Source organism: Staurois parvus, unplaced genomic scaffold, assembly GCF_062004578.1.
Source record: "Staurois parvus isolate SC_StPar_1 unplaced genomic scaffold, SC_StPar_1.0 ptg000249l, whole genome shotgun sequence".
Classification (NCBI taxonomy): domain Eukaryota; kingdom Metazoa; phylum Chordata; class Amphibia; order Anura; family Ranidae; genus Staurois; species Staurois parvus.
This window is the reverse complement of record NW_028318045.1, coordinates 309,558-318,740: the sequence shown is the minus strand read 5'-3', so window position 1 is coordinate 318,740 and position 9,183 is coordinate 309,558.

Sequence of the window (9,183 nt, the reverse complement as noted above, 5' to 3'; positions counted from 1 at the left end):
AAAATCCAAACACTGAGCCATATATTTGGGTGCCTGCAGTGAGCAGAACATATTTCTAGCGATTTGTAAGTATTTTTTTCAGGTGTTTTCCAGGAGTATGTATCAAGCTTCAGGAGTTTATTTTCTGAGCTGGCAAATGGAGGAGAAAAGTTCTCCAGTTTTTACAGGCACTCCTATTAAAGTCTAGGGGACCACAAATACCCAAATATGGTAAATAAAAAATGTAATTTACTTTTTTGAGCATAGAGCATTGGGCGAGTGTACAAATGTGAACAGGAAAATCTAGAAAGAATGGGATTCTGCATGTTGAGCATAGTCAGGCATAGTCAAACAGGGAAACAAGCTGAAAAACACTGATGAGTCAACAGGGGCTTAAAGGAAAAAAAGAAGCAGCAATGATCACAGTGTATATCAATGTAACCCAAAATAAACCCCCTAATTTGTCTGTATAGTAGACACAACTTTGTGAACCTATTTTAGTTATCTCATTTTGATATAATATATTTTTATGAGGGCCAAAAACAGCAAAAAAATCAAGAACAGAAAAAAAAGATGTACAACAAGGACAGAAGAATATGAGAAGCAAACGTAGACATTACAACAAAAATGGAAAATGAAAAAAAGACGCAAAATAACTTATTTTGGTTATCTCATTTTGATATAATACATTTTTATGAGGGCCAAAAAAAGGTAAAAAAATCGAAAACAGAAAAAAAGGGATGTATAACAAGGACAGAAGAATATGCGTAGCAATGTACATATTACAACAAAAAAGGAAAATGAAAAAAAGAAACAAAAGAACTTATTTTGGTTATCTCATTTGGTTTTGGTTATCTCATTTTGATATAATACATTTTTATGAGGGCCAAAAAAAGGTAAAAAAATCAAAAACAGAAAAAAAGGGATGTATAACAAGGACAGAAGAATATGCGTAGCAAAGAACATATTACAACAAAAAAGGAAAGTGAAAAAAAGAAACAAAAGAACTTATTTTGGTTATCTCATTTTGATATAATACATTTTTATGAGGGCCAAAAAAAGGCAAAAAAATCAAGAACAGAAATAAAGAGATGTTTAACAAGGACAGAAGAATATGCTAAGCAAAGGTAGATATTACAACAAAAAAGGAAAATGAAAAAAAAGAAGCAAAATAACTTATATTGGTTATCTCATTTTGATATAATACATTTTTATGAGGGCAGAAAAAAAGGCAAAAAAATCAAAAACAGAAAAAAAGAGATGTATAACAAGGACAGAAGAATATGCGAAGCAAAGGTAGATATTACAACAAAAAAGGAAAATGAAAAAAAAGAAGCAAAAGAGAAGAGAAAAAAAAAACGCTAAAGAAATAAGATTAAAAAAAAGAGTAAAAAAAGAAAGAAAAAAAGGACAAAGACTAAAAAAAGCAATAGGTAAACAATATCTAAATTAGCCTTTAGCTTTAATACCTCTTCTCCACTCTTCTATGAAAGTTTTACCTCTTTCTTCTATGAGTCGGACATAAATGGAGACTGAGCGTTGATGGCCTCACAGGTAAGGTCTTTATAGCCTCAGGTGTGATCTGTGTGTGAGTGACAAACCACGTGAGTGGCTTAAAACAAACTCCCCTAAGCTGCATCTGGGTATTTTGGTCTGGGAATAATAATTCACATCAAAGGATCTGTTCAGTATCTTCACCGTGTTCTTCTCCAGCTCTCCTTCCCTACCAGACGGGGTGGATAAGTCCTCTCTTTTCAGTTACTGAATCTTCCTATCAAAGGTTGGCCAGATCACATTACAGAACATGGTGACTGAGATATTTTACTGCATTAAAGGATTACAAGCATCTGCTAAATGAGAGCTTCATCCTGAGTAATGGCGAAATCAAAGAAAATGTAAAACAACATGTAAAAAGTGTTCCAGCCACTCACAGTGTGATAGAATGGGCTGTGATTTTGGTCATTTACAGTAAACCTAATCACTTAAATCTTATATAGACTTTCAAGTAGAACTAGAGGCTGAATACTTACCTGTCCAACAGTCCCTTGTCGGTGCCAGCACCTTCTTCTGAGTGCTGGTTTTCATTGGCTGGCAGAGGATGACATCACTCTTGCGCATATGCAGGAGCTAGTCATCCTGGCACTGAGACACTAACCTGGCACTGTAAGCTGCGCTGTGCATGCGCAGCTCAGTATACAGCGCCAATGAAGACAGCGAACAGGCAGGTAGGGGACTTTATTGCAGAAGAGACAGTGCATGTCTCTTCTGCAATAAAAGCCTGCCTCCTCAAAGTTTCTTACAGTGAAACTTCAGTTCCACTTAAACATGATAAAGCTGAACTCTAAGCAGATATAAAGACTCAGCTCTGTAATCATTAACCACATGCCCTCCAGAGGATTTACCCCCCTTCCTGACCAGGCCATTTTTTGCGATACTGCGCTGCGTTAATGTAACTGACAATTGCGTGGTCATGCAACACTGCATTCAAATCAAATTTATGTCCTTTTTTTCCACAAATAGAGCTTTTTTCGGTGGTATTTGATCCCCTCTGCGGTTTTTATTTTTTGAGTTATACACAAAAAAGGCTGACAATTTTGAGAAAAAAATATATTTGAACTTTTGCTATTAAACATATCCAGTAAAAAAAATGTAAAAAAATCAAATTTCGTCATAAATTTAGGCCAAAGTGTATTCTGCTACATGCCTTTGCTAAAAAAAAAATTCGCAATACATGTAAATGAATTGGTTTATGTGAAAGTTATAGCATTTACAAATGGCGGTATATATACTGGAATTTGTTATATTAGTAATGACAGAGATCAGCAACTTATAGCGGGACTGCGGCAGGCATTCTGACACTGGGGAGGAACTGACTAACTGCCACTGACATCCCCAGTGACACTAATACAGTGATCAGTGCTAATAAAAAGCACTGACACTGTACTAATGACACTGGGCAGGAAGGGGTTAACATCTGGGGCTTTTACATTGTAAGTATGTTGCTTTGTATTGCTCTTCTATACAGAGCAATACAAAGCAGCATGCTGGTGCTGACAGGGGAGAGATCTGTATTGTTTACATACAGACCTCTCCCCTGTCAGTGTTCCTCAGCGATCACTGGGTGCCAACGGGGAATCTCCAGCTGGGACTTGATGATCGACAGCTGTAGCCACCAATGGCGGTGCAGGTAGGGCGGCGCGCGCATGCCCCCTACATGGAGATACAACATCACATATATATATATACGTGATTTTGCGCAGCCCTGTAGCAGTATTTCTTGTATAGGGCGGCCGGGAAGTGTTAATAAACAAAGGACCCTGCATTCACTATATCTGGTCTCCCACAGTACACACAACATGGAAATGCAATTATTTTAGTATATATAAACTTCTAAATATCTTTTCTCATCAGCAGTTAAAGCAGTCTTGTGACTTCTATCAGCAGAGCACTGGTTAAAGCTTGTAGGACAAGTTTTCTTTCTGCTCTAGGAGGATGCAGAACCCCTAACCTCTGTCTGGTCAGTGCTGATTGGCCCTGTGCTGATCACATGCACTCTCCCAAGACAAAAAAAACCTCTCTAGCAATGCACACCAAACTGAGCATGCGCACAGTGTCTCCACAGATATGTCTTATCAGGAGATAAGAGGGGGGTGCTGGAAGAGGGGGGAAATCAGAGATGAAAATGCAGATTAACCCCTTAGGTTCCACAATGAGTATAACAAGCATGCTTTACTGCATATACAGACTGGTTTTACTATTGTGGGTTTAGTAACACTTTAATTTAGCATGAAATGTGTTAGCTGGTTATGCAGAGTTCCCCCATTTTGTATTGTGGAGTTGCTTTTATAAGAAGAATGCTACAATAAAAATGATTTTATTGTAAGTGCGGCCAACCAGACTTTTCTTGTTCCATGGACAAACAAATGAACGAAACCAGCGCTCAAATCCTCATGCAGACCAAAGGAAATTCAGAATGCCAAACGAAGAGGTGCTGCCCTTCAAAGATCGGGAAATCTGGACACTGGTGAACAAAAGCAGACAAGGGCGCACTCTCATCGTGCATTACCGTGGTACACCACGTATTTATTGTGTAGAAAAATGGATATATACTCACAAACTAAAAGCAGGATAAGTAGTCCACTATAACAGTCAATGCAATACTGTGCCCTTAATAGGGATAAGTTGATGCGTTTCGGGAGACGAACCCCCTTCCTCAGAACTAAAGAGGAAGGGGGTTCGTCTCCCGAAACACGTCAGATTATCCCTATTAAGGGCACAGTATTGCATTGACTGTTATTGCAGACTACTTATCCTGCTTTTAATTTCCTTTGGTTTGTGAGTATATATCCATCTACACAATAAATACGTGGTGTACCACGGTAATGCACGATGAGAGTGCGCCCTTGTCTGCTTTTGTTCACTAGTGTCCAGTTTTTCTTGTTCCATGTTTGAAGGTTGCCAAAGGAATAGGTGTCCTAAGTTTAAGATTTTCTAACGCTCTGATGGCAATCCTAAACTTTTGAATTTCCCATCAATTTCTATCTCAGTAACAGTGGTGTCCAGAGCAAATAGAAGGGAGAATCTGCTCAGCAAAAACAACAATAAAACCCTCAGAGGAGTTCTAACCCCCTCTTTACTCCATCCAATGTTAAACTACAAAATATTGTCTTTACATTATTATCCTACATGTGACATCCATACGAGGTCGTATCAAAAAGTTTCGAGACTAGTTTTGTAACACATCAACAGATGGCAGCACAAGACTGCAAGCACAGTCACAGGGAGCATCAACCTTCATAAGTCAGTGTGCCAAATGTCATTTTCCTGTGTACATCAGGAGCTGTGCAGCTGGTGCTATTTTGACCACATGCATTACCACATCTGCTATTTCATCATGGACAGCAAGTTAGAACAAAAGAGCAAACGTGAAATTCTCAGTGAAACTGGGCAAATCTGCCACAGAGATGTTTGACATGATTCGGCAAGTTTATGGCAATGCTGCAGTAAGTCATTCAAGGTTCCCTCCTAGATTGTAAGCTCTAAGGAGCAGGGCCCTCCTATCCCTCTTGTATAGAACTGTATTGTTGCTGTATTATCTCCCTTTATACTGTAAAGCGCTGAGCAAACTGTTGGCGCTATATAAATCCTGTATAATAATAATAATTCAAGGTGATTTGTGTGGCATGCACAGATCAAGAGCGGAAGAACATCACTAGAAGACGATGAGAGATCAGGAAGATCATTAATGAGCTCAATCCCCGAAAACGTCTATACCATTCGGCAACTTGTGCATGATGACCATCGGAGAAAAATCCACGACATTTCTGTCATTGTTGGTGTGTCATACCAAACAGTCCAGGCAATCCTCATTTGTGATTTGAACATGCGCCGTGTTGCTTCCAAATTCGTCCCCAGGCTGCTGACCTTGGAGCAGAAGGAACACGGCGTTGAAGTCTGCCAAGAACTCCGAGGATCATTACCAGTGATGAAACTTGGGTTTAGGGGTTTCACTGAGAACTTTATGTTTGCTCTTTGTTTAATTTGCTGTGCAGGGTGAAATAGCAGATGTGCTAACACAAGTGGTCAGAATAGCACCAGTTGCACAGCTCCCGATGTACACAGGACAATGTCTTTTGGCACACTGATTTATGAAGGTCGGTGCTCCCTGTGACTGGGAGCAGCATGTTGGCGTATTACAAAACTAGTCTCAAAACCTTAGTACCCATATCTACAGCTGTTAAAATGATTGCCTCCTAAAGGATGCTTGCAAAAACAATATGAGTTGTTGGATTTTCCCTTTTCTCTACCCCTGCAGAAAGTGGTGCATCAAAATGAAAGAAGAAAACCAAACCAACATAATAGGGGACAGAAAGCATGTATAGCAGTACATGTACAGTCCATGAAATCACTATGAACAATACATTATACTGTGCAGAGGCTGTGACTGACACATGGTGGGTAGTTTTCTACATCCTAAATCATCAGATTGTGTACAGGTTCAAGTGCACAGTCTGTGACTCTCTAATAAATCATATTATGGACATATTATAATGTGCCTGACACATAGAGGACAGTATACTAAAACATCATCATTTGCGGATAGCTGGTTTCAGTGAAATTGGCTTTGCTGCTGATGAACTTTTACTGAAGAGGAAACTCGCAACTTTTCTCATTCAGCTGCCTGAGATGAACTTGCTTGGTAAAAAAATATACCTTTTTTTTTAAAGAGGGGTGTATTTGGGGTAGTTCTCTGTATTTATTATCACTATTTTATGTACATTATATTGCCAAAAGTATTGGGTCGCCTGCCTTTACACGCACATGAACATTAATGCCATCCCAGTTTTAGTCTGTTGGGTTCGATATTGAGTTGGCCCACCCTTTGCAGCTATAACAGCTTCAACTCTTCTGGGAAGGCTGTCCACAAGGTTTAGGAGTGTGTCTATGGGAATGTTTGACCATTCTTCCAGAAGCACATTTGTGAGGTCAGGCACTGATGTCGGACGAGAAGGCCTGGCTCACAGTCTCCGCTCTAATTCATCCCAAAGGTGTTCTATCGGGTTGAGGTCAGGACTCTGTGCAGGCCAGTCAAGTTCCTCCACCCCAAACTCACTCATCCATGTATTTATGGACCTTGCTTTGTGCACTGGTGCGCAGTCATGTGGGAACAGGAAGGGGCCATCCCCAAACTATTCCCACAAGTTGGGAGCATGAAATTGTCTTGATATGCTGACGCCTTAAGAGTTTCCTTCACTGGAACTAAGGGGCCAAGGCCAACCCCTGAAAAACAACCCCACACCATAATCCCCCCTCCACCAAACTTTATACTTGGCACAATGCAGTCAGGCAAACACTGTTCTCCTGGTAACTGCCAAACCCAGGCACGTCCATCGGATTGCCAGAGAAGTGTGATTTGTCATTCCAGAGAACATGTCTTCACTGCTCTAGAGTTCAGTGGCGGCGTGCTTTACACCACTGCATATGATGCTTTGCAGTGCACAGCCATCCAGAGCAGTGTGCCCAAGCCGACAGGGAGGAGGCCTGTTAGTAAATAAAGCAGTCCTCTTCCCTGTCGGAGATCCTCGGTAGTCACCAGGCGCTGGTGGGTAATCAACGGCTTGACACGGCGATCGACAGCTGCGGCCTACCCGGAAATGCAAAATCACGTATATATACGTGATTTTGCGCACCTCTGACGCCCTGTAGCAGTATATCTGTTATAGGGTGGTGGAGAAGCGGTTAAAATAACAAAGCTAATGAGGGACCATTTTTTGAAACAAGAATAGATCCTGAATAATTGAACAGCACCGCTGATCATCAAAAGCAAAGGAAAGTCTATTGCACGCTTAAAAACCACCAGAAAACATTTTGATTTTACCTTCCTCGTTGACTGCTACACTAAAATTCTCCTATTTTCATTGAACTTTCTGGTATAATAAAACATGCTTTCAAATGTCACTTATCGCATTATGTAAATTCCAAAGTGGACCTGAATAGTGACATATGGGGGTCAGTGCTCTGTATACTAAACCCATTGCATTAGATACAAAACTGGCAACAGTCCGCCCAGTCATGGAAGGGGCTGAATGTGGAAGGATGTGGCAGTGCAGTGAGCACAGAAGTGTCCATTGGTACAGTGATGGCAAATACTGACCTACATAACCATTGTATTGTACACACTGGGGAAAATGTACTAACACTGGAGCACTCAGAATCTGGTACAGGTAGCCAATCAGCTTCTAACTTCAGCTTCTTCAATTAAGCTATGACAATAAAACCTGGAATCTGGTTTCTATGAAGAGCTGCACCAGATTATGCACTCCTAAATTAATTTGTCCCCACTGTAATGTACACTGATTCTGGAGAATGCACCTATTAGAGTCATTATGGTGGTGTGCACCCTATGCAGCCAATCATCTCTTACATATTAACCAATTGCCGACCGCAGATAGTCGAATGACAGCTTCACTGCGGCCGGCCAGTTCTGGGAGGGCGTCATAAGACGTCCTCCCAGAACGCGTCCTCCCAACGATCTCTGTGTTCGCTGTGTCCTACGGACACAGCTAATCACGTGATGTGGTAAAAGGCCAATCACAGCAGCCTTTTACCACGTGATCAGCTGTGTCCAATGGCACAGCAGATCACCGGCAATTGTCAGAGGAGGGGTCGGCACCGATCATTAGGGCACTGATGATCAGTGCCCAGCAGTGCCACCCACCAGTGCTGCCCACAAGTGCCCAGCAGTGCCACCCACCCGTGCTCATCAGTGCCACCCACCGTGCCCATCAGTACCACCAACCTGTGACCAGCAGTGCCACCCATCAGCGCCCAGCAGTGCCACCCATCAGTGCTGCCAATAAGTGCCCATCAGTGCCACCCACCGGTGCCCATCAGTGCCACCAACCTGTGACCAGCAGTGCCACCCATCTGTGCCATCAATCAGTGCCCAGAAGTGCCTTCAGTCAGTGCCGCCTATCAGTGCCCATCATTGTTGCATGTCAGTGCCAGCTCATCAGTGCCACTTATCAGTACCCATAAGTGCCGCCTATGAGTGCCCATCATTGTTGCATATCAGTGCCAGCTCATCAGTGCCGCTTATCAGTGCCCATCATTGTTGCATATCAGTGCCAGCTCATCAGTGCCCATCATTGTTGCATATCAGTGCCAGCTCATCAGTGCCCATCATTGTTGCATAACAGCGCCAGCTCATCAGTGCCGCCTATCAGTGCCAATCATTGTTGCATATTAGTGCCAGCTCATCAGTGCCGCCTATCAGTACCTGTCAGTGCTGCCTATCAGTGCAGCCTCATCAACGCACATCAGTGAAGGAGAAAAATGACCTGTTTGCAAAATGTTATAATAGAAACAAAGAACAAAAATTTTTTTTCAAAATTTTTACTCTTTTTTTGTTTATAGCGCAAAACATAAAACACCCAGCGGTGAGTACATACAACCAAAAGAAATTGCCATTCAAAGTGTGACAGCGCTGAAAGCTGAAAATTGGCCTGGGCAGGAAAGGGGTATACGTGCCCTGTAGGCTAGTGGTTAAAATGTTCACTAGCACAGTGCCATATACTGGTCATATCCTCCAGGCCAGGGCTGCTGTTAAAAACCACTGGGCCCCAAAAAGGAGCCATCTCCAAAAAAAAAATAAGGGTTTACAATGCTACAGTTATGATTGAACACAGTGAGTGATCGTTACCA